The sequence below is a fragment of the Suricata suricatta genome, chromosome 8 (assembly GCF_006229205.1).
Source record: "Suricata suricatta isolate VVHF042 chromosome 8, meerkat_22Aug2017_6uvM2_HiC, whole genome shotgun sequence".
Classification (NCBI taxonomy): domain Eukaryota; kingdom Metazoa; phylum Chordata; class Mammalia; order Carnivora; family Herpestidae; genus Suricata; species Suricata suricatta.
Window position 1 is genome coordinate 45,669,879 of NC_043707.1, and position 25,515 is coordinate 45,695,393.

The 25,515-nt window shown below is 47.4% G+C and overlaps 1 pseudogene; it reads right to left on the reverse strand.

Moving 5' to 3' along the window:
• Nucleotides 1–738: 738 nt before the first annotated feature.
• On the reverse strand, nt 739–887 carry LOC115300617 (annotated as a pseudogene).
• Nucleotides 888–25,515: the final 24,628 nt, after the last annotated feature.

The window sequence follows — 25,515 nt, forward strand, 5'->3', positions numbered from 1 at the left end:
ACATTTACAATTGTTACATCTTCCTGTTGGCGTTGTTCCCTTTATGATTACGTAGTGTTCTCTTTGTCCCTTAATACAATCTCTGTTTCAAAGGCTATTTGGTCCAATATAAGTATTGCAACCCCAGCTTTCTTTTCACATCCATTTGCCTGATAAATTCTTCTTCATTTCTTCACTTTCAATCTGCAGGTGTCATTAGGTCTGAAATGAGTTTCTTGTAGGCAGCATATGGATAGATCGTGCCCTTTTTATCCATTTCATCACCCTTTGTCTTTTAAAAAAAAATTTTTTTTATGTCTTTTATTTATTTTTGAGAGACAGAGAGAGACAGCGCGAGCAGGGGAGGGGCAGAGAGAGAGGGAGACACAGAATCCGAAGCAGGCTCCAGGCTCTGAGCTAGCTGTCAGCACAGAGCCCGATGTGGGGCTCGAACTCATGAACCGTGAGATCATGACCTGAGCCAAAGCCGCCACTTAACCGACTGAGCCACCCAGGCGCCCCTCCCTTTGTCTTTTGATTGGAGCATTTAGTCCATTTACATTCGAAGTAACTATTGATAGGTATGTACTTATCACCATTCAGTTCCTCATTTTATGGTTGTTTTTGTAGTTCTTTCTGTTTCTTTCTTCTCTTAAGGCAAGCCTTAGTCTTTACACAGAGTTACCACCTACTAACCACGCCCTCTACCCAGGCTGTGCCCACCAAGTGGGGTCACCTTCCTTTCTTTATTGGTGGTGTTAAGGGAAAGCACAAACGCACTGCCCGGCCACCACAAATTATGCAGTCGAGTTTCCTACATTTGGGGAAACCACAGGGGTCAGCACATCCGGTGTGCAGTGGATAAGGCTTTCCCTGGGACTCATGGTATCTTCCTGCCAGCCAAATGTAAGTGGAATCTCCTTCTAATGTATCTGCCCACTTGGCGGGTAGGCAAAGGGGAAACTTCTTTTCCTACTTTGTCAGGCCAGTGAGCCCTTTACTTTCCACAAAAGCATTTGCTATATGCAAAGCCACAGGCCTGCTCAAGGGGGGACTTTTGTGTCCTTTGTACAAAGGCATCCCTAAATCTGGGCCTGAGAACCCCCAAATTAGCAACGTCTTTTAACAGTTGCGACTTACTCTCTGTCTCATTCTTCTTTAATTTTGGAATGTTTAGTGAAGACTTGTGAGGTGTATGATTTCCTGAGCTCCTGCTATCTGCCAGGAACTGGTCTAGACCCCGACTGTACCTAGCAGGGTTGGGGTAGGGACAGACAAACTCCCTGCCCCTGTGCAGCCTGTGTTCTAGAAGGAGGTCAGTTGGCCTCAGCTGTGCTCTGGGGGGTTGAGGGAATGCTGCCAGCACCCCTCACCCAGGGGCTCATGTACTGATAGTAGCAGTAGAGTTGGCTGGCTGTGGCCTATAGAGCGCTCAGCTCTTGAGACCCATTAGTGACCTGGGGGGATGTGGAGTGGTAGAGAGACCTTTAGAGTCCAGCACCCTGGGTGTCTTAAAAGTGTCTAAGGAACACTCTGAGGGGCCCAAATCCTGCTGAGGGGGCCTTTACGTATTCAGTGGGTACATGAAGTCGGCTCGTGGCCATCATATGTGGCTTCATCCTTTCTCATCACCATTAATTCTGCCTTTTCCGGTCTGAAGATCCATCTTCTTGATGGCAAATTTGGAAGTCAAGCACAATTTGAGTTCTGCTTTTTTGCTATCATAGGTTAACCCAATCCTGTTAGTCCCAATTAGCCCCAATTAGCCTCCCTTGCCTCTGGAGCCACGTGCTCCCTGCAAGTCTCTGCTCAGGGACATCTACTTGGGATATTTCTAACCCTTATCTGGACAGGTCTAAACTCTGTTTTCCCAGTGGGTTCAGGGCCCTTGTCTGGTCGGGCCCTGGATGTCACCAGCTTGTTCAAAGGCTGGTTTCCTTTCGAGGTCTCTGTCCCTACACTTCTATAGGGCAGGATGCCCAGAGTTGGGTTCAGGGGAGCACTTCTTATTTCTGTCTTTAAATTATGGAAGATGAAAGTGTTGGTGGCATGAGGAGAATTTATCAGACATCTGTGTCCAGTAGAATGAGATTCCTTGCTACCTCCACCGGACCTTGCTGCTGTCCCCGCCAGCGCTGTCACACGTGCCCTTAGAAGACCTGCTCAGCTCTGAGCCTGAGGGCAGAGCCACATGCACGAAGACAAGCAGCAACAAAGCAATGCTTTGGCAGCAGACAGCCATCTGCTGGAACTCCACGTGGCCCTTTGTCTGAAGCCCAGTGACCACTCATCTTGTCTGCACACTGCACCCCCGGCCTGTCCCAGGGCCTCCCCAGTGTCTGCTCCTGGGTTTCTCCCTCTACAGTGTCAGACCCTTATGCTCTCTTTCCAGATCTTACTCATCCATGTCACCTGACTTCTGCCCTTAGAGTGACCTTGAACCTGTATTAGTCTGCTCCTGAGTTAATCTGTTTGGCATCTAGTGTAGTTCCTGCCCCAGAGTGCCTGTGCCTGGTTGCTTCTTGGATTGGCTTGCTGTCCTTTCAAACCCCAACTCTTGCTGCCAGCGGGTGAGCCCAGCGCACAGCCTGTGACACTGCTCAGGAAGCCAGCCATTGCTCCCTACCTCAGGTTCCGTGACCTGGAGCGTACGCCGCAGTCTCATTTCCCTTCCTCTTTCCATCGTCTCCGTGACTGTCTCTCCCCTCAGTCTGTGCACCCGAATGCAGGTGTGCTCGTCTTCACACGTGGTCGCCTCTCGTCCCCTTCCCACCAGAGAAGGGGACTCTGGCGTTGCCGTTCCATCCCATCCTCCAAGGCTCACGGCACCTGCAAGTCGCATTTGTCTTCCTGAGCGAAAACTCCAAGGTCATTGTTTTCAGATCCAACCCTGTACCCTGGAGCGGACTGGCAACACTGCAAAGTTTATTCCCCCCGGTTATTTTCTTCCTGGGAATTACCGCGTGTCCTCCATGTTTCCTGCTGCTTCCATTTCTTTTTATTTCATCAAGCTCTATAATTATGCTGCCTTACTTAGTGCTTTGTTTAAAACAGTTTTGGTCTAAAAAGTGACAGAAATTTAACTTTGACTAGCTCAAACAATAGAGAGAGTCTGTGGACTCGTAACCCGAACAAGAGGGGGCAGAAGTAGGATTGGGCATCAGTGGCCAGGGTAACTGGAGGCTCTCGGGGCATTTCTCCTCCCTCGTTCCTACTTGCTGCAAGGCAGCTTTGTCTCCTCAAGCGTCTTTCCTCTCAAGGATGCAAGCACGGATGCCAGCCGCTCTGGGCACACGTGTTCCCAGCTTGCCACAAGACAGGGCAGGGCTTGCTTCTCGGTGCAAAACCCCTTGGAAGCACCGGGTTGTCATCTTGGATGATTACGTCATCTCTGAGCCCCATCACTGGCCAAGGTTGAATACAAGGTCAGCTGGCTCTGACCATCCCACATCTGTTCCCTCCGGGCCCTCTTCCCAAAATCGGAAGAACTTCTGGTTCTGAAGTCTTTCTACCTTCAACTATCATTGTAAGCCTAATGGATGTCAGAAATGCTTTTTTGTTGGGGACGTGAGTGATGGTCAAGAGCAGAGGGTTAAATTAAATACTGCAGGGATGCCTCCCACCTTGGAGGAACAGGATATAAGAATCCAGCAAGTGCGTCCCTCTCATCTGGGCTCCATTTCCAAACAGTCCGGGATACAGTTGCTGATTCAGAGGAATCTTGTTCTTTTGAGTCCAACTGGATGGTTAGCAGCATTCTGACTTTAGGATGTTATTGTTTCCTTCAGATAAGCTTTTCATGAAATGTCCTGTGGGAGCACCTAGAAGGCCACGAAACTGGGTCTTTCTTTTTTAATTTTTTAGATGTTTATTTATTTTTGAGAGAGAGAAAGAGAGACAGAATGCGATTGAAGGAAGGGCAGACAGAAAGGGAGACATAGAAGCCGAAGCAGGCTCCAGGCTCTGAGCAGTGAGCACAGAGCCTAATGTAGGGCTTGAACTCCTGAACTGCAAAATCATGACCTGAGCTGAAGTCAGACACTTAACCAACTGAGCCACCCAGGCGCCCCCAGAACTGGTCTTCACTGAGATCATCGAACAGGGTTTGTGATGGCGCTTCTACTGGCTTGATAATACATGTTTGTTATGTGGAGTAGAATTTTATCTGACACTTGCCTTTGTTGGGATTTGGTAGAGAGTTTAGGAAGGGGAAGAACCAATATCTTCACCTGTCTGAGGTCGAATCCAATGTTGGAGGGCCTTCTTTGAAAAAAAGCATCAAAAGCAACAAAAATGAAATTAGGCACAAAATGAATAGTAAAATAGAATGAGAAAAGAAATAAAAAATTTAAAAATTTAAAACGTTAATAAGTACACAAAGATCCAGAAAGCAGCATAATGTATTAATTAATAGCTGATATGTGATAATTATATATTATACAAATATATAATACAAATAAAAGCTGATATGTAAAATGGCTGTAATATATAGATATATGTGATCTATATATTATACATGCAATTATTATGTAATTATTTCTTTTTTAATGTTTGTTTATTTTTGAGAGTTTGGGCAGGGAATGGAATAGGACCATCAAATGGAAATGCTCGTATTTGCTTCATTGGTTTTGTGGTGTGTTGCAGAGAGAGGGGAGGACAAAGGGTCTGAAGCGGGCTCCATGGAGAGAGCAGCAAGCCCAATACAGGGCTCAAACTCACAAACCACAAGATCATGACCTGAGCCGAAGTTGGGTACTCAACCGACTGAGCCACCCAGGCACCCCTATGTCATATTTTCTTTTCTTTGTTTTTAATATAACACAATTTATTTTTTTAACATATGCAATTATTTTCCATCATTTACAATACAGTAGTTACAACGACACTCCAAACCCTATATAATATTTTCAATAGAGAAAATAAAACGATTCCGTTCCTCCTCTAATTTTTAAAATTCATAAATGGACATGTTTGCTGTAGTTCTTCCATAGGGTTTGTGCCCTGTAAATAGAGGAATTCTGATAACTTTGAGTTTGCACGTTCTCCTCAGAAAATTTTTAAAAAATAGCATGGAATGTTTATGATTATACACACTGACTATAGAATATATTCCTAACAGAATTTCCCTAAGAAGCCATGAGAACCAAATCTTCCAATTATAATTTTATGTGTTTAATTGGAAGAACTGTCCACAGATTAGCTTCCAGCTTTGCACATAAAACCTTGCTCCTCTTCCTCTCCCGGTATCCATCCAGCATTGGCACCATAGAGCAGACTCATTTCACGGGACGCCCTCTGGTACTGCATCTTCTATCACGTCCATGGGTGAGTCTGCCCCGTGGGCGGGAAGAGTATTCCTGCACAGGACAGATAAGAGCAAGTATGTGGCAATGTCTGCAAGCCACACCAGTACACCCCGCTAAATCCAAACTGAACCTATGACCAACTGAACCTTCCTTCGCTAGTTCCCCAAAATGCCCATGAGCGTTCACACCACCTGACAAAAGGAGAGTTTGGCGGACAGAAATTCATAAAGGAAAGAGAGAGTGCCTTATGTATTTAAAAAACATCTACCATCTTCCTAGGACTTTGGAAGAGGGCCATCCAATGAGAGTTCTCAAATTTAGCTTCATCTGTTTCGTGGTGTGTTACCTCGACACCAAACCCTAACCGTGGAAGGCTACCAATATTTAACGGATCGGGAACAGCCAAACTGGCGGAAGTGGGCTTGCAACAAACAGAGTAAAGCTCCTGCAATATATCAGCAAGACAGTCATGAGTTATAGCACTCTATGATTCGTGATATATTGTTTGCAGTATCCCCTGCAACCGTTCACAAAGCCATGGCTGAAAACCACCCCTACCTACAAGAATGAAAATAATTACACATTAAATTTATATAATATATAAATATGTAAATTAGGCCTCGTATTATTAGACCCATTTAAAAAATTTATAAATGAGGAGGCCGACTGGCAAATGCTTCTATGAGAGCTGCTATAGGTGATGAGCACATGATTAAGGAAAGCAGACCAGTGAGACAGTGGGATGAATGGGTGCGAATGAACGATGGATTGGGTGTAGGTAAAGAAGACAGGGAAGAATTTAAAAAGGAACTCTGTGGGTTATCATGAGTCTGGGCTTTTAAAGTGGTTGCTTTTGACCCCTGGGAAAATGGTGGATAAATATTCATTTTGGCATTGAGAGCAGCAAGGTTGTGGGTTCAGTTTGCAAGTGGTTAAAGTAATGCATTTCAAATTAATGATCTTACCGGGTCATCTTGTTAGAATGTAAATGGATTCAGCAGTTTGGGGCAAGTCCCAAGTTTCTGCAGTCGCAGAAAGTTCCCAGGGATTCTGATATGACTGATTTGGGGACCGCACTTTGACTAGCAAGGTATTCAAGGTGACTAATGAATTTTCAAGTATAGATTTCTCTTGAAAATAAAGGGAGGGAGGGTCCTGACAGGGAGACTTTTTTATGCATTTTGGAGGAAGCTGTCTATTGGTCTTTTCTAGAGGCAAAGGAGCAATCTTGAGAGGATCCTCATTGCAGAGAAGGGAAGGGTCCAGGGCAATCAAGGAGAACGAATAAAGAGGAGAACCAGGAGAAATTAGTGCCATCAAGGAATCCTCTGGAACACTGAGTTTCAAGGAAGAAGTCACTGGAATCCCAAATATAACTAATTGGTCACACTATCTTTTCTGGCCCCCCTTCACTGCTTTGTTTGTTCTATTTTTTTAGGCCCTCTCTTGGCTGGAATAAGAGATAGTTATTGGATTGTCTGCCCAAAGCTTCCCCACCCTTTTTGCTAGGAAGGCCTTCCCTTATTAAGTAAGACAATCGTAAGAGCTGCTGTGTTTTTATATGACCCCACACCCCCCCCTACAGTTGATTGGTCCAGGCATGGGCACCTGACCCCATCTGAGCCCATCGCAGTTCTTCCCTAGGATTATTCAAAATAGGACATGATAATGGCAAAAGGCGTTAGGGACAAAATCCATAGTGGTTGCCAGCCATGTTGGGAACCAAAACAGAGAAAAACTTAAAGACAGGTGATGGAAGAGAGCCCTGTCGGTGCTCTAGGCTGTGGCAGCTGTTCCCAAGCCCGGCTACCTCCATCCCTTCCTTTCCCGGCATCTGTTTACTCAGTACTTTCTTCTGTGACGCAGGCAAGCCCTCTATTGCCTAAGTTGGTTTGAGTCATCTGCCACAGAATCCTAATACCCATCAAACTTTTCCCCAATGCATTTCCTCTTCGACACACCCTTTCCCTTGGGCCTCTGGACACTGCTGACTGTCGCCTTCCCCAGGTGTTCCCACGGGATGACACCAGGCAAGAAGCAGCTGCTGGACAAGGCCCATAAACCCCAGTGCTGGCCTTGGTGGATGCTAACGTGTCAGTGAACACCATTGTATCAGATCCATGTGTTCATAGCAACAGCTGAACAGACCCCACAAAAGCCTAGAACTGGGCCGCCCCTGGCAGATTGTTAAGACCCTGGGGGGCAGAGCTTAATGTGCATAACTATTTGCAACGCACAATTTCCTTTTTACAGATTTCGACCGAATTAAATTCATTTTGGAATTCGCAAAGTTATTGCTTACTGACTTCTTGCCCCACCCTACCCCCCTGCCTTACTTTACCGTTCTCAGTACATTTCCCCAGAACTGAGAGCCATTCCCATCTCTAACTCCCTGGATGCCTCCTCCTCCCCACCCACAGTTCATTGGGATTAGTTAACTCCTTACTTCACATAAATTAACCCTTCCGTGCTGGGAAATTAGTGGGAAAAAAATACAAATAAAATCTGCTAATCTGCAACAAGGCAAATATAGTAAGAACTTACATTCCCTCCTCTCCCTCCAACACACACACACACACACACACACACACACACACACACACACGTCCCGACTGAGAGCAGAAAACCCACCTCTCACCACCCCTTCTGCAGGCAGAAATGCTGGCATTCGTAAGCTGTCACTCTGAGGAAGACAGCAGCTGTGTTATTCTATGATTTATAGAACAGATTTGCATTTCCTTGCCTTTGAAGCTTGCCTATAATCTGCCACATAAATATTTGAAAGACAGGATGGGGGAAACAGACCTAAGCAGCTTAATCGAACCCTGGGCAGGTAGAGGACCGGGGCTGGTGTTCGTTTCAAACATTCCCATTGCCCCAGGGCCTGTGTGTGTGTGTGTGTGTGTGTGTGTGTGTGTGTGTACCAAGTTGAAATTCAGTGTTTAAACCCAATGCTACAGTCCAAATCTTACTTGAAGGAAAGCCAGAAGATGCCTGTCGGAAGACAGGTTTCATTTCGTGTCCTGTCTCCTGAGCCAAACGCCCAGCTGGCCTCCTTAAACTCTGTTCCAGGAAGTGGGGCGCAGAGAGTGAAAATGTCTCAGCCACTCCAGAAACCCCACCTGTACAAATGGGGTGATCTGGGCTCTGCCCTGCCCCACGGCAGCCCTGAGGCCGTGGATCAGCAGTTCTGCTGGGTTGGAGGAACAGTCCTCTCCCTGGGACTCGTCAGATCTTTGGCCGCCCCAGGAAACCAAAGGCCCCAGTGGGCGAGCAAGGAAGCCTCCGATTGTCCATGTGTCCACTCTGATTGTCTGTGTGTCCACTCCGCACAGCATTTCCCCACATGTGGCCCAGAGCTCGCCTTCTGGAATTGTTACAGGTTCCTATCAGGTGGCCACAGTCACATCACTCTTTAGCCTATTCTAAGCTCTCTTAAATTTTGCAGTAAAAACAACAATCTAAGTTTGTTTCGCCTAATTGTTACCACACAATATAATAAGTAGAAAACGAGAACTGGGCCGTAATCTGATTCCAGGAGGATGACCTGATTGCCCTGTATGTGCCAGGAGAGACAGCACCAGAGGTGGTCTTCATCCTCAAGACAAACCAGGGGGAACCCTCACGGCGACACTGTGCACGGTGGGTGGGGGTGTGGGGACCGACAAAGGAGGTGTTCCCATCTGAAAGGACCGTTCATAAAACTCTGAAGCAGGGAAGGCAGGAGACCCAGTGAACAGAGGCTGAGAATCAGGAGACGTGGGGAGCCCTGCCATGAGTCCTGTGGCCCATGCCCTGAGCTCAACAACTTTGTCTCTCTGGACCTCTGTTTTCTCATCTGCAAAATGACTTCGTTGAGCCTGACCTCCGTACTCTGTTTGGCGCTACTATTCTATAGCAGGCTGGGGAAAGAGCTGAGATTTAGATGCATCTGATGGTGGAGTGACCTCTTTTCCCACCACTTCCCACCCGGATCTCTGAAGCCCCAGGGGAAACCCCCCACTGTGCCCACAGCTAGGGTTGCCTGCAGACTCTGGACAGGGAGAGGAGGGAGGTGGGGGGATTGGTGGCAAAATTCAAATGTGGAGCCCCCAGCACGTGGCTCGCCCTTAGGGAGAAAGGACTCGGCACCACGTCTCCAAGTCAGAAGGAAGCTGGGGGGCCGGCTAGTGTGGTAGCTAGAGTTCAGCAGACCTCTGGGGTGTCTCACCAAACTCCCAGTCCCCCCGGGGCTGAGCGCCCCTCCTCTAGGCCCCGTGGTGTTGTCACACTGGAGGGAGGAACCCATTCTCTTTCTTCTCCTCTCAAGCAGCCTTCCAGGAGCCAAGAGAGCTGGCCACTTTGCAGACATGGGCGAGACCTCTCTGGGGACATCCAGGAGGCGGTAGGCACAAAAACCGCCCAGTAGGTTGGCGTCCTGTGATGGCGAGCCAGGGTACGGGGAACTGCTGTGGACCTGGTGTCATCGGGGCGCCTGTGAGCCTACTCTAGTTTCACAGAAGCTGCAAAGGAAACCGAGTCTTGAAACGGGTCTAGTGCCTGCATCTTGGGGAAGTGGCAGGGAAGCACTTCCCTTCTGGAAGCAGAAGGGAAAAAGCCCAGCCTCCAAAGGAAGCCCCATGGGCATCCCAGGTGTCACGGCTGACAGAGAAAGGAAGGACGGAGCCCCCGCTGCTCGCTGGCCTGGCCCGCTGTGATGCGCGTGGCTGCCTTGAATCTGGCTGGGGCAGGTAAAAATCCCGGTGGGGGCTTTTGCGGTGGACAAGGGGAGGCGAGAAGGGGGATGATTGGTCTCAAAAATGGAGGAAGATTTGAGGACCCAGGTCATCAATCAGTCCTTAGGTACACCCAGCAGCCAGATAACAGCAAGGGGAGCCAAGGACGGGGGGCATCACTATGCAAACAGCCCACAACACCCGCTCCTGTCTTCTTAGGCACTGCCCAGCAGCCAGCCCTGCCTGCATCACGGCGAGAGTTCGGGGAAACACATAAAGACACAGAGAGAAAATAGTTCCGTACCTTGCACCTGTCTTTTTATACCCCCCTGGTAGATGTGGCAGAGGAAACCTCTGCTACCTGAACTGGGCGGTGCCCAAAGCCTGTGGCCCCGGTGGCACAGTCTGCATCAAAACCAAGCCAGCGTTTCCTCTCTGCACAAAGTTGAGCCCACGGCCGAGCCCGTGGTCCTGTGGACTCTGCGGCCGTGCCTCTGACCTGGGTGGGGCTGCGAGTCTGGGCAGGAGAGGCTTCGGGAAGCCGGGGTGGCTGCCAGTGATCTGTTTCTAGCCTGGAGCAGGAGCTGGGCTAGGTGCCAGGGGCAACGTTTGATCCGTCATGAAGCACAGACTTTGCTCTAGCCGCACAGTCGCCTCATTCCTGCCCCTGTGCCTTTGCACTTGCTGGCCCCTCTGCTTGAAATAGTCTTCTTCCTAATCCTCACCTGGCTTGTGGTCTGGACTCCATCAAGTGTTACTTCTCAGGGAGGCCTTCCCTGGCCAACAGTAGCCCCTGTTCGTTTGCTACTTATTTCCTTTTTAATCTTAAAAACAATCTACAGCAGGGCGCCTGAATGGCTCAGTTGGTTGAGTGTTGGACTTTGGCTCAGGTCATAATCTCATGGTTTGTGGGTTCCAGGCCCGCATTAGGCTCTGTGCTCACAGCTCTGAGCCTGGAGCCTGCTTTGGATTCTGTGTCTCCCCAGTCATTCTCTGTCTCTGTCTCTCTCTTTCTCTCTCTCTCTCAAAAATAAATAAGCGGGGCATCTGGGTGGCTCAGTCAGTTAAGCCTCTGACTTCAGCTCAGGTCATGATCTTGCGGTTCATGAGTTCAATCCTTGTGTAGGGCTCTGTGCTGACAGCTCAGAGCCTGGAGTCTTCTTCAGATTCTGTGTCTCCCTCTTGCTCTCTGCCCCTCCTCCACTCACGCTCTGTCTCTGGCTCTCAACAATGAATACACCTTAAACATTTTTTAAAAACATTAAAAAAATTTAAAAACCAAAACCCAAAACACAACAAAGTAAAAAACAATCTGTAGTTATTGGGTTCATCTGTTTCCATGTTCATTGTCACTTTCCTTGCTGAAATGTTCGTTCCTCTGTGTCTTGTTCTCCACTGTCCACAGCATTTCGCACAATGCCGAAAGCAGGGTGCGTTCTTTGGAGGGATCTGATGAATGAGTAAATAAACAAATAGGTGTCACTGCAGCAAGCAGAGTGGGGCGAACTTGACCCCCTGCCTTTCCCTTTGTGACAGAACCCCAGAGTTTGTCGGACAACCTGTCACCCTCATGATCGTGTGCTTAACTGAGCTATGCCTGGCATTCCCTTTCCCTGCGCTAGGAATCAGGTCCAGAAAGGACACACGACATGGTTGTGGTCAGAACCATGAGCCAAAGCCTACTGGGTCGGAGAAGGGGGTTCTTAGAGAGTTTTTCCCTTCATGAAAAGAGAGGCAGACATTGCCTTTTGATCCAGACACAGTGCCTAGTACAGTTGAAGAAAGTGAGTCCTCTGTGACATTGCCAAGGAACCTACTTCTTGGTACTGGACACGATAAGTCTCCTGGTCATTAAGCCGTTGTGAATTGCATCTTTTGTTACTTGCGGCCGAAGGCATCTGAACCATGGAGAGTCCAGCATTTGCTGTCCCTTGGTCTAGTGGCTGCCCCTGGGACTCAGGCTGGCAGGGACTGACAAGCCAGAACTCACCTGCTACAGCCGAGGGGAGCTGAGGGTGGGGAGAGCCGGTGCCCAGAAGAGGTGGTATGTGAATCTTGAACAAAAGGCAGGAGTCATCCAGATAGACCTGCTGGTCAGGAGTCTCTCTGGCAGAGGAAACAACATCCCACCTTCCGGAGAACCGGGAAGGGTAAGCAGGATCGCCTTGCAAGCGCCTACCATGCAGCAGGCACTGTGCTGGGTGACTTAACATACAAGTCTCCCCTCTAATCCTTATGGTATGAAAGCAAGTGAATATTGTTTTCCCATTTTTTTTTAAATATGGAAACTGGAGCTCCTAAGAGCTGTGATTTGCCCAAGGTCATACAGCCCAGAACGTGGTGGGACCAGGCTTTGCACACAGACCGTCAGCCTCCTCTACCGCCCCAGCACCCCTCTGGAAGGAGACTGTCTGGGAAGAAGTGTCTACTTGTAGACTGACCCAGCGAACCGCACGCACAAGACAGCATGGCCCTGGGAGCAGGAGGGAGAGGGCGGGAGCAGACGGTAGGAAGGACGTGTGCTCTGGGTGAGGTTGGGTGGCGGATGGAGACAGGGGCAGACAAGAGAGAACGCAGGGCGCCCCAAAATACCCATCTCTCTGGCTGGCGCTGTGTTTATTTTAAGTCAGATTACTGTCGTCTCTTAATCATTTCCTTTTACGTGACCCTTATAGCTAACTATTATCCTAAAAATTTATCAACCCACAAATTTCTGTTACCCAGCCTGCTAAGAATGTTATACAGATGGAAAATAAATAAAACCCATCGGTGGCTACCACTGGCCTCCCCGAAATGGTAGCCAGCCTCGGGCTCACAGGGACTTGGCTTCCAGAAGCCTGCCTTAAATAATGAACAGGAAGATGAAACAGGCACCGGGTCTCTGGGCATGGCCTGGCACTATACGTTGGCACCCCAGATCCTGCGGATATCCTTGGTGTGTTGATTTTGCACGAGTCACGGGGTGGGGCTGGCACCCGCTAATTTCCCCAGGCTTGGATCTCAGCAGGGAAGGGTATAATATTGCAAGCCAGCAGAAGCCAACCAAGTGGTGATACAGTAGTTCTGTTTTACATTACATTAAATGTTACTATTTCTGAAGGGAATATCTGTGGAGCACTGGTGTAACCCATAGCAACCAGCTAATAAATTGTAACTTTACACTGCGGGGCTTATTGTAGGGGTGGAGAACAGCCGGCGGAAAAAAACCACCCCCCCCCCAAAAAAAGGCAAATGCTGGCAAAAATACCACATTTCCCCCCTCTCACTACCTCCTCCACACATACACACACACACACACACACACACACACACACACATACACACACCCCAAATACAGGTGCATCGGCATTCTCTAATCAAATTATTCAATGTGAAGTGGAACAATTAGCAGCCACACTTTTAGTTCCTAGCCTTCGTGTTTATATACGTGCGATGCCTCTTTTAGAGCTCGGAAGGTGTATTCTAAATGTGTCCGACTGTGGGCCCTGCCCTCCGCCAGGATGACCCTCCGCATCATTTCACAGCCTTTATTGAGGGTGACAGTCCTCAGCGTCAAACCTGCACATGGAGTGGAACCGCTTAGCTCACCTCTTCTCCCTCTGTCTGCAAACAGCTCTTGCCTAATTGCTCCTATACTTCAAATTCACAGCAAGCTGGTGAGCCTTGCTCTTTGCTACGCTGAGCTCCTCTCTGACCTCAGCCCCCCATAGATTCCTCCCCTCCATTAACTCCTGGTCCCTGAGCCATTCTGTCTTTGACACAGTCAGTCCCTTCCGAAACATGGGCATTGGATCTGGATTTACAGGAATTATTCATGGGGCCCTTTGTGGCCTTGAGACAGTCTGTTCATCTGTTTGGGCTGATTAACTGTGTACTCCCCCTGTCTGTCTGGGCTGGCAGTGCTGGACTTAAGGAAATTGCTTCCTATTCTGAGATGCCTGTCACTCAGCCGTCTGGAAGGAAATGACCAATGCTCACGCCACCCAAGTCAGTGTCCCTGGGCATTCTCCTTCTGTCTGGCCACATCTGCCTGTGTGCAGAGGAGGGGAATCCGAGGGGCACCCAGGCTGGGATTAAAAGGGCTCTCCTTGCCTCCTCCCCTTAGAGCCGGCACAGGCCACGGAGATGCGTGGGGCTTGGAATCAGGCACCCAGGATCAAACCCTCCTTGGGCCCTCCCTAGCAAGAGGGTCATTTGGAAAATTCAGGTTGCTTCTGGGGACTTAATTTCCTTACCTACAATGTGAAGCCCCTAGGAGTATATATTATTGGCTACAGCAATGAAAAACCCAGTGGAGGTGCTTTAAAGAGGAGGAAATATATTTTCTCCAGTGATCATTGATAGGGCAGGTTGGAGACTCGACTTCCCCTTCTCTATGATTCTCTCCTGGGTGGGACCTTTTCATCCCCACGGTCCCCACAACAGAGCGAGCCCCTCCAGTGTCATACTGGTTAGGCTGTGCTGCAGTATGTGTGGATTTGTCTAGTCACTGGATCCGATCCCCTCCCTCATCTCCGAAAGCCCCCCGGCTTGCGGACCGGATGGATGGACGGGTGCACAAATGAGCGAACAATTCTAAGCTTCTTAGGGAAGGAAAAGGAAATCTGGGTAAAAGACAAAGCTGTAATATGTACAGAAATTGCTCTGTCAACTGTAAGATGCTGCATAAACATTAAGAAAGTTATGCTTATCAGGACACCTAGGGTGGCTCAGTCAATTAAGTGTCCAACTCTTGATTTCGGTTCAGGTCAGGATCTCTGCCAACAGGGGAGCATGCCTGGGATTCTCTTTCCCTCTCTCTCTCCCCCTCCTTCTCTCTTTCTCTCTCAAAATAAGTAAATAAATAAATAACTTTTTATAAGTCATAATTATTAATTACTACAGTCATGAACCTTCCTGCTATAGAGCTGTCTGTTGGATGCTGGTATGCGCGCTACGGCCCGCTATGTTGGCAGTGGGAGTTTCTGACGGGGCAGGGGAAGAAAGATGTTTTTCTTTTTTTCTAGGAAAAGTTGACGGCTTCTGGCCCTTGAAAACAAACAAAGAAACAAGGAAAACACCCACAAGGAAATAATTAATTATGAAGGTCAAAAGGTGTCTTTATGATGGAGAGATCCAATGGACATTCTTTTAACCAAATAATGAAACTTGGCGCCACAAACAGTGAGGCCGATTGACTTTATAGCTTCTTGATACCGGCAGTGGGAGGCGCCCAACTCACCTGTGTAGAATTCTTGTCTCAGTTTGAATATAATCACTAGGAAGCAACCAGCAAATCCCACGACATCCAACAGGACAGCCGGCTGAACTCCTTAATTCTGTCAAGGTCATTAGGACAAAGAAGTCAAGGGGTGCCTGGGCCGCTCAGTCAGTTAAGCGTCCAACTCAAGGTTTCGGCTCAGGTCATGATCTCACAGTTTGTAAGTTAGAGCCTTGCGTGGGGGTCTGAGCCAAGAGCTTGGAACCTGCTTGTGCTTCTCTCTCTCCCTCTCTCTCTGCCCCTCCCCTGCTCACAATCGCTCTCAAAATAAATAAATAAGCTTAGAAAAAGAAGTGAAAGGCAAAGGACGCTTTTAGATTAACAGAGACTAAGAAGATAGAGCCACCAAATTGCAAGTGAATTTGATTGGATCCTGGATTATAAAAATGCTACAAAAACATATTTTTAGATAATTGGACTACAAATTGGATAATACTGTTGCATCAGTGTTAAATTTCTTCAGTAGGATGGTGATATTTTAGGAGTGTGGCTTTATTCTTAGTAGTTACATAGTGAAGTGTGTTGATGTCTGTAACTTACTTGGAAATGGTTTAGAAAAAAATACACACACACACACAAATATACTCCTGCATACACACACATGACTCAGAGGCGTGTGTACAGAGAGAGAAAAAGCAAATGCGGCAAAATGCTAACCAGTGAATCTGGGGAGGGGCAGATAAGTATTCATTGCACTATTCTTTCAGGTTTTCTGTAGCTTTGAACTTTTTCACTATAAATATCAGGGGAGAAGACATTAGCAGACAGCATGAAGGTTTACTCCCTTAGACACTATTCCACTGAAGGTATTTACATTTGGTCCATTTTGATTCTCTCCATTTTTATTATCATGCATTTGCCTTTGGACTTCTCTTACCTAGGCTAAATTAGAAAAATCGGGGTAACGGGGGCACCTGGGTGGCTCTGTTGGTTAAGCATCCGACTTCGGCTCAGGTCATGATCTTGCAGTTTGTGAGTTTGAGCCCTGCCTCAGGCTCTGTGCTGACAGCTCAGAACCTGGAGCCTGCTTCTGATTCTGTGTCTCCCTCTCTCTCTCTGCCTCTCCCCTGCTCACACTCTGTCTCTCTCTCCCTTTGTTTAATTTTTAAAAATTAAAAAAAAAAGAAAAATCGGTGTAATATATTAGAGGCTACCTATTTGTAAGGATGCATCATGTTTTCAAAAACATAAACTGGGCTCCTGCTATGTATTCCTACTGTGTCTCTCTCTGTGTCTCTGTCTCTGTCTCTCTCCTTTCCCCTCTCCGTCATCTCCCGCCAGTGATCTCAAATGCTCCATGCGTTTAAGTGACCTTGGTCCCTGCCCTCCAGACTTGCATATCCTCCATAAGACTTCCTTTGAACAGAAGCAAGGAAAAGAGCATCAGTCAGAGCCCCAACCCCCACCTCCGATAAGCACACACCAAAGACTGACAAAAAGGACAGCAGGGTTAAAATTTAGCTTTCGTTTATCAAGTCCGTAACAGAGGTGGCATTTGGGGCAGGGTCTTGGTGGAGGAGGGGTTCAGAATTGTGGAAGGCTTGGTCTGGCCCTGACTGCCTAAATATAGATCAGGCCGAGCCCAGGATGCTAGGCAATCTGGCAGAGTTTCTAGAAAGGGCAGGATCCTGCTGCTTACTGTCCCTGAAGCCAGAAAGGCCAGCCTGTCCCACTGACCACTGGCAAGTGGCCCTTTGCCCTCCTTCATATCCAGCCCTGGCTGTGCTCAGTTACCAGAGACACACACCTCTCCGGTCTTTGCCCATCTAGTGACTTTACGGCTTTGCGGCCTCCAGTACCTGACTTGCCCTCCAAACAGGGCCAGACTTTTCCATAGGCAGAACCAGTGAGGCGATGGCGGTGGCACGGAGGTCCTTTGGGACGCCCCCTCAGTGGATGCTGTCCACGTTTAAGGACAGTCAGACCTGACTTATTCATTAGGCATCCCAGGCAAAGCACCTTAGGCCTACAATACTTGGAGGGCCCACAGACATGTGTCTCTTAACATCAGAAGGGGAAACAATGAACTATTAGGGATAAAGATTATGTTCTTTTTTATAACAGCATAATCATAAAATATAATTCGTAAATTCTTTTTTTCATAGATGAGGGCCTGTCCCCCATGCCCTGAGGAGATGTGCATGGGCCACCGGAAGGCCACAGTGCAGCCCTGGGGTCTGGTTGGCTCTACCCACCCCACCCCCCTTCCCCCCACACCCAGGACCTCAGAACCTCTCTCCCTGGTCCCTTTCTCTGCTTCTGGCACCTTCCCCAGCTTCTCTTCCCCCTGAAGCTCTGTGGCTAACGTTTCCTTGAATCTGCAGAGGAAGATGACAAAGAGGGGATGTGTGATGAGCTCTTCTCCATTTATACCACTTGGGGGACAGCTCTTTTTTCTAAAACTATGTACCTCTTCCTTTTTCTTTCCTTTCTTTTTGATACAAAAATGTCCTTTCATCTAGAAAGTTATGATGATGTTTGGGACGCCTGGGTGGCTCAGTCGGTTAAGCATCCGACTTTCAAGGTCAAGATCTCATAACTCATGAGTTCGAGTCCCACATCGGGCTCTGGGCTGTCAGCGCCCAGCCTGCTTCAGATCCTCTGTCCCCTTCTCTCTCTCTGCCCCTTCCCTGTTCACGCTTTCTCTCTCTCTCAAAAATAAACATTATTAAGTTATGTAATGCCAGATGATATTTTGCATGGCTATCTTCGCCTCTATCTCCACTGCTGTGAACACTGTTCTGGCTGTGAGGTCCCGTGCTCTGAGGAGCAGTGGCTTAGACAACTTGAGTTTATCTCCAGGACTGACCTCTCATGGCTTATCCTCCAGGAAGCCCCCTCTGGCCCCGGGCTCTGTGCCCCGTAGGGCCCATCGGACCCTATTCCTCTTGTCCTATTAGCGTTTTCGGGCCCATTGCCCCTCCTAGGCACCTTCTGGAAGGCAGGACTGTGCCTTCCTTCTCTGTGTCTCCTCTTGGCATGGCGCCTGGCACACAGTAACTGCTCAATCCATCTTTGTTGGATGAATGAAGAAATACACCAATTCCCAGAAAAATTAAGTTAATGGATAGAATTTCTCCAGCTTTTTAGTTTTTTTCCCCTCTACATTTTTATTAAATCTTTGGCACCTGTTATTGCTTGTCCACTGGCCAGTGCTAGCAGATGACAGAAAGAATTAGCAAGTAGCAAATGAATATTAATGGACCCAGACATAGCCGCCGGTGCTTAGTTTGACAGCTTGTTTTTCCTGTGGACAGGTGTTTGGGCTTATGGTTGTGGTTTTATATTGTGTGTTAGTGCCTGTAAATTTAATTAAATTTAACATTTCTAAGCAACTTAAGCATACAGTAGCTAAATATGTAGTTTTGTGCTAAATCATAGGCTGTATTTTGGACTTAAATATATCAATATTTCATGGTACTCTGCAAAGGGTCCCATGACTGATCGGAACTCCACTATATGAAATAAATAGAGATCAGAGTTTAGAGAACCATTATCCCGGTGCAAATTTGGGCCCTGGAGGCAGATTTTATTTTATTATTTTTTTGGAGGCAGATTTTAAATGGAATTGGGGCTCTCTGTGGTTCTAGGATTATAGAACCTAAAAAACGGTGGGAGGCAGGATGAGGAAGCAGGTTTGGAGGTTTGTAGGAGGCCAAGGCAAATCATTCCCTCCCATTGCTTGAGTCTGAGAATGTAATTCCCTCTTGTTTATTTTTTTATTTATTGACTTTTTTTTTTTAGAATACAAGCTTTGCCATTGGACAGACCTATATTTAACTTTCTTAATGTTTATTTATTTTTGAGAGACAGAGACAGAGCGGGAGCGGGGGAGGGTCAGACAGGGAGACACAGAGTTTAAAGCAGGCTCCAGGCTCTGAGCTGTCCACACAGAGACCGGCATAGAAATCAAGCCCACAAACCATGAGATCATGACCTTAGCCAAAGTCGGATGCTTAACCAACGGAGTCATCCAGGTGCCCCCCTCTTGTTTATTCTTACTGAGGCTTTAGATACATCTGTATGAAAGTGGTGTATACTGAGGGCTTGGCAAATACCTAAGACAGTTATTATTGGGTAGAAATACCTTTGGTCCCTCTGCCAAAGCTTAATCTCCCCACACTCAGCTCTGGTGGTGTTCCTGGCCTCTTGAGAGATTCTCTGGGGACTGCCATTTCCAACCGAAGCAAACCCGATTTTTTTGGCCTCTCAAACCCTGACCTGATGTAACTTTCCAACATGAATTCCACTAATCTTGGTACACTCTGTAAGCCAGCTGAACTGAACTCACCATGTGGTTTTCCAGACCAGTCCCTCTCTGGCCTTCGTCATTACAGTTCCTTCTTCTCTACACCTGGGCAACCCTTCACCCCATCTCCATTCCCCCAAATCCTACCTACTTTCCAAGACCCAGCTTGCATTCTAATTCCTTCATGAGACTCCTTCAATTTCCCCAAATGGATGTTATCACTGTCTTCCTTGACCTCCCGTGTCTTTCTCAAGGCACTTATGTTCTGTGCTCTAGAATAGTAATTTCTGTATTTTATTATCTCCAGTCCACAATACAGATACACAGAGATTTGTTATAAGACATTCATGGTAAAGGAGTTGGATTCATCTGGGGATAATACTATGCCTGGTACATTTTCTCATTTTATCTATATGGCATTGAATTGAATTTGTGTCCTCAATAAGGCCAAGCTAAATTCTGCATCCATTTGGCTGATGATCTGTGTATGAGAATTCTTCCAGTTTCAAACCACAGATCAACCAACACGGAGGAGCCTAGTCAACAAGGAAAATACCTCATAATACCTCATTTACTAAGAAATCTGGTGGTAAGGAGACTCAGTGATGTCATTGAAGACTTGCCTTATGTCGCATGTATGCCCCCCCTCAGACTGGTCATAATATGGCTGCTCAGAGCATCCCTCTATGATTCTCTTTTATCAGACAGGAAAATCTCTTCTAAGACACTGCCAGCAGACCTCCTCTCACACATCATTGATCGGAATTGCAACACATGCCCATGCCTGAAACAATTGCTGGCAAAGAGAACAGAATTACTTTGATTGGCTCAGATTAATCAAGATTCACAGCCTTGGTCAGGAATAAAGCTCAGCGTCTCCTAGGCACATGACCACCATAGATCTGAATAAAATTGTGTTCTGTGTCAAAGTGGAAGTAAGAAATGGCTTTGTCGCGACACAATAGTGCAAGTTAAAGTCGTCTTGTATTTATTAAAAGCTATTGTAAAGCCTGGACTTACTGGAACAAGAGTCATGAGCTCTTGGGTAGTAATAGGTGGGATGGGAGCCCTCACTTCCTACAGGGAGATGTTAACAATAGCTACCATTCATTTCTCTCTCCTTTCTCCCTAACCTTCCAACACCCCCTCTCCTATCAAGTTCAACCAGTGATCCTGCTGAGAAAACATAAGCAAAGACATTCCATGTTATTCTACCTACACCTACCCACCAACTTACATCAGTGCCCTCGTGGTCTGCCTTTCTGCCCACATTCGGTATGCTCCATCCTCGCCCCCAGCTAAGGCCAGTGAGTCTGCTTCTCCCTCTGTTCCCATTCCCACTTATCTGCTCAAGGGCATCAACCAACAAATCTCCTCTCTGTTTCCTGCACCACTTGATTTGCCTCTCTCTACTAGATCATTCCCACCCATAAACAACATGCTTCCTACCTTAAAACATACCCTCCTGAGCGTGCCAGGGTGGCTCAGTTGATTAGGTATCCAACTCTTGATTTTGGTGCAGGTCATGATCTCAGGGTTGTGAGACTGAGTCCTGTGTTGGGCTCCGTGCTGGACATGGAGCCTACTTAGGGTGCTCTCTCTTCCTTCCCCTCCCCTGCTCAAGCTCTCTCTCTAACAATAAAAGATAGATAGATAGATAGATAGATAGATAGATAGATAGATAGATAGATGATAGATAGATAGATAAAACCAAAACCATCCTTTCTTGACTTCCCATCCTTCTACCATTGTGGATCCAATTCTCTATGTTCCTTTGTGACAGAATCCCTCATGGTTAAAACCGTTCCTCACAAGGTAACCAAAGATGTTCATTGCCTAAGTCTAGTGATTAGTTCTCCTCATCTTATTGGATCAGTTAGTAGGATTTGATGTCACTAATTTCTTCTTTCTACCAGTAACACACTCAGTTCCTTGGTTCCCAGGATGCCTCCCATGCCTGGCTTTTCTCCTGTCACATTGGCTGGTCCTTCTCTGTCATATCTACAACTCCTGTTCCTTTCCAAATGTGACGATATCCTGGAGCTCAGTCCCCGGACTTCTCTGTGCTGTCTATACTCACCCTCCTGATGCTTTTATTAGCCCCATGGCTTTAACTCTCATCTGTAAGCTGATGACTGTCTATGTGTTTTCAGCCTGGACAGAACAACTGGACTCTAGACTTGGACATGCACCTGCCTACTTGACATCCTCATTTGCATGTCCATAGGGCACCTCAAATTTAGCATGATTGCATCAGCTAGCTATTGCGGCAGAACAAACCCTAAATCTCAGGTGGCAATTTGGGCTGGGCTTAGCTGAGTGACTCACCTGACCTCACCTGGGGTCATTCATGTGACTAATGTCCTCTGGAGGCTTAATGGGACAGGATGGTTTAAGGTGTCCTCGTACATATCTGGCCATTAGCTGAGCTATTGACCAGGACATTTGGTTGGCCTCCATATGACAGCTAGAGAGGACAGTCTGGGGTCCCTACCTGGGTGAGGCAGTGTCCTAAGAGAGCAAGCCCCAATATACAAGCCCCAATCCATGGCTTAGTGGCTGCTATTAAGGTAATAATTTCTCACAATGTCCAGGACAGAATTCATAGCATCTACTACCCCCACCCCGATCTGCGTCAACAATGGTCTTTGCCATCTTGGTAAATGGCCACCGCATCCTTTCAGTGGCTCAGGCCAAAAACCTTAGAGGCACTCTGGAACTCCTTTCTTGTCATACTCCTCCCTGAATCCATCATCATATTCTGTCAACAATTCCTTAAAAAACATATCCTGCACCCAACTGCTGCTCACCTCCCCCTCTTCTACCACAATCTCTCACCTGGATTATTGCAATGGTCCCTAACCAGTTTCCCTACTGGCGCTCTTGACCCCTACCATCTGTTTTCAACACATCGGCCTGAGCTATTATGCTCAAACATTAATTGGATTATATCATTCCTCGCCTTAAAAGTCTCCAAAGTTTTTACCATGGCCAACAAGTCCCCACATGATTGCTCTCCCTGCCACCACCCTTGCCTCCTGAACACACACACCATTACCTCTCTGACCTCATCGCCAGCTCCTCTCCCTCCCTCCCTCCCTCCGCTCCTACCTCCCCTGCCTCCTCCATGATTCTCACCGGTACCTGGTGCACTGCTGGCCCAGGGCCTTTGCACTTGCAGTTCCCTCCGCCCAGAATGTTCTCTCCCACCCGCCCTGCCTCTGAACATCTGTGTGCTGGGCTCCTTCACCTCCTCTGGGTCTTCATTCAAACGTTCTGACTGCTGTATTTAAAACTGCAACCCCTCTTTCTGTGTCACAGTTTTACCCCCCACCTCCAGGATTTCTTTTTCTCTTGGCACTTGCCCTTACCTGACGTTCTAGGTCCTTTATTTATTTCCTTGTTTGTTGCCTGTCTCCCCCTGCTAGAACATTAAGTCCCTGTGAGCAGGATTTCCTTTCTGTTTGGTTTGCTCATCCAGCACCTGGAACAGAGCCTGGCATTGAGTAGGTGTTTAACTACATTTGTGAGGTGACAGAATTCATGGAACTCTTACTATGTGCTGCAGACTTCATCCAGTTTATCCACCATGTAGCCCCCCACACTAACCCAATGCAAAAGGCAGTAGACTATCTCCTCATATGAAGCAGGTGCTATTAGCTCCACTTGGCAGATGAGGAAACTGAGGCTGGTTGGTTAAACAAATTATCCAAGGTCATGTAGCCAGTGAACAGGGAAGAGTGAATTCAAAGGAAGAGAGGAAGGAGGGGAAGCAGGAAGAGGAGGAAGAAAAGACAGTGAGGGATGGGCAAGAGGTGGAGGTGGTGGGGTCTAGAACCATCCAGCGCCTTTGAAATAAGCAACAGTTGCTGGGCTGTTGGGACAAATCTAACTCCATCCGGTCTCCACTCCCAGGCAGCTTTGCTCATTCCCCTCCCCCCTGGGGCCTCAGGAAATCAGCATCACTCAGATCTGCGGTGGGGCTCAGAAATGGCCTTGACCCTCACCACTACACAGACCAAAATGACTCTGTGGTGGGATGAAAGGGAGTCACCGTCTGACGTCTGGTGGCCAGGAGTGGGCGGGGAGTACCGGGGCTGAACTCCACAGATCGGTCATAGTTGCCATGGAGGCTACTTTGGTCTTGTGACTGAAAGACACATATGCATATATTTTTAAGGGGTTGTTTTTTTTTTTTAAACAGTCTAGGATGGAGACAGACAACTGTGGTTCATGATATCTGGAGAAAAATAGCAACTCTTGTGTTGGGTTATCATATGATAGCTCGCAGAGAAATGGGGGTTTGTTCTCTGACTGGTTTCTCTAGTCAATTAAACCTTTAATATCTGCCATGAGGTCTCTGCTGCTTACGTTAGAGATACTTCCAATATATTTCACAGCCCATGCCTGCGTACTTAATTTAAGGTTCTGTCTCTTTTCTTTCTTTCCTTCATTTCTTCTTCCTTCCTTTTTTCCTCTCTTTTGCCGTTTCTTATTTTCTTTTCTTTCCTTTTTTTCTTCTTTCTTTCCTTCTTTCTTTCTCCCTCTTCTCTTTTCCTCTTTCTTTCTTTTCTCTCTCCTCTCTTCCTTTTTCTTTTCTTCATTCTACCTTTCTTTCTTTCCCTTCCTCTCGCTCTTTCCTCCCTCTCTCTTCTTTCTTTTTTCTTTTCTTTTCCATCTGCTCCTTCCTTCATTCCTTTCCCTTCTCAATTGTCCTTCCTTAGTTCATCCTCTCTTTCCCTGGTTTTTTTTTTTTTCTCTTTTTGCTCCTCTTCCATGGATAGGAAATTATGAGGGAAGAGAGGGAGGAGACGATGAGGGGGTCACGGAGGGTTGTAGGAGCCTGTTGACATCCATGTGTTATATTCTGTGCTGTGAACTTAAGGCACACCTGTGGCCTCCGACACACTGTCAGCTTCATCCAAAGCCTCAGGGGAGATGCTCTCCCTGATTAAGTCCCCAGGGCTCAAGGTCTGGGCTGGGGTGGGACTCAGGGATCCCAAGGAGATGGGCTGCGGTGTAGAGGGCAGATGTTTCTTGCCAGGGGCCTTTGTAGATGGAACTAGAGGGTGACCATTAATGAAGGCTCTTGGGTACAAGAAGCAACAGAACCCTGCCTTCCTACTTGTTTGTCTGAACGATCTCTCCAAATGCAGCTTGGTGTCTGTGACACCAGGGACTAAATCGCTCAGAGGAAAACACATGAAATTCCCCCATCCTCCGGTTCCTGGAACTTCCTGAAGCCTGGGGCCTCGGGGTCCACTCTGTGGGCTTGAAGGTGTGATTCTGGGCATTCACTTAGCCTCACCTTCATTCATTCCAAAAGTTTTAGTTCAGTGCCGGCCAGCCGCCAGGCATAGTGCGGGGATCGGTGGATGCTGTTACATCAGGCAGTCTCAGGCCTCAAGAAATTCACTAGGGAAACATACATGTAAACAAATCACCTAAATCAGTGAAAAAGCACTACCCTGGAGGACTTATCCTAAGCACAGAGCTTTCATAGATGATTAACTCAGTGCTGGGAGGAGGCAAGCAGGGGGAGGTGAGAAGAGGTACTTGGTAGAGAGGCCGGTGCTTCAGTTGCTCTACAAGAAGCCTGGACGTTTGACAAGTTGATGGGTAGAGGAACGAGACAGAACATACTGGGCAGAATCACAGTGTATTTTTAAAGGCACGTCCAGAAAATCATAGGAAAACCAGGTTGCGGTGGGAGGAATCAAGAACTTAGAAAAGTTGGGGCAAGATAAAGGACCGTTGGAGGCATGATTGTAACCTATAAGGAACAGAGAGCATCAAAAGATGTTAAGGAGATAGATTTGGCAGCTCCACTTACCAACTGGCCGTGGGAAAGTGAGAAGTTTAAAATTAATCCAAAGGTTCTGGCATATATGATGGAGTGAAAAGTGGTGTCATTAACCGAGATAGGAAATTGAAGAGGAAAAAATAGATTCAAGGGGGAAACTAATGAACTGAGCTTGGAGCATGTTCAGTCTCAGGTTTGGTGAC